The sequence below is a fragment of the Molossus molossus genome, unplaced genomic scaffold (genome assembly GCF_014108415.1).
Source record: "Molossus molossus isolate mMolMol1 unplaced genomic scaffold, mMolMol1.p scaffold_m16_p_17, whole genome shotgun sequence".
NCBI lineage: Eukaryota > Metazoa > Chordata > Mammalia > Chiroptera > Molossidae > Molossus > Molossus molossus.
This window is the reverse complement of record NW_023425352.1, coordinates 10447489-10448238: the sequence shown is the minus strand read 5'-3', so window position 1 is coordinate 10448238 and position 750 is coordinate 10447489.

The window sequence follows — 750 nt, the reverse complement described above, 5'->3', positions numbered from 1 at the left end:
ACTCATTAGCAAACCATGCTCTCTGTGATCTGGGCTTTGCTTACATTTCAGCCTCCTCTCTCACCTGCACTCTGACAACAAATCCTGTTGGCTCTACCTTCAGAATATACTTGGAATTTCACTACTTTTTACCCCATTCACCATCCTGCTTCAAGCACCATCTTGGGCCTGGATTATTGGAGTAGTCTCTCTTTTATTTTATTTTTTTACTTCTCACCCGAGGACATCCTTCCATTTTTTGTTCAGATAGGGGGGGGGGAGGGTAACGTGAAAGGGACACATCAAGTGGTTGCCAACCAGGGCCGGGGACAAACTGCAGCTGAGGTACGTGCCCTTAGCAGGGAACCGAACCCGGGTCTCTGGACCGCAAGCCGAGCTCCAACCGCTGAGCCAAACCAGCCAGGGCTGGAGTAGTCTCTTAACTGACCTGGCTTCTGTCCCTGCCACCCCAGTGTCTGTGCAAACACAGAAGCCAAAGTGACCATGTTAAAGCACAAGTTTGATCATGTCATTCATCTGCTCAGAGACACCAGTGGCTCCTATGATGGGCAAAAGAATGCCCCCCTCATCCCCCAAAGATGTTCACATCTTAATCCCTGTGAGTATGTTATGTTACATGACAAAGGGGAATTAATGTTGCAGATAGTTGCTAATTAAGGGTTGCTAATCAGCTGACCTTAAAATAGGGCGATTATTCTGGATTATCCAGGTGTGGCCAATGTAATCACAAGAGTCTTTAAAAGAGGAAAA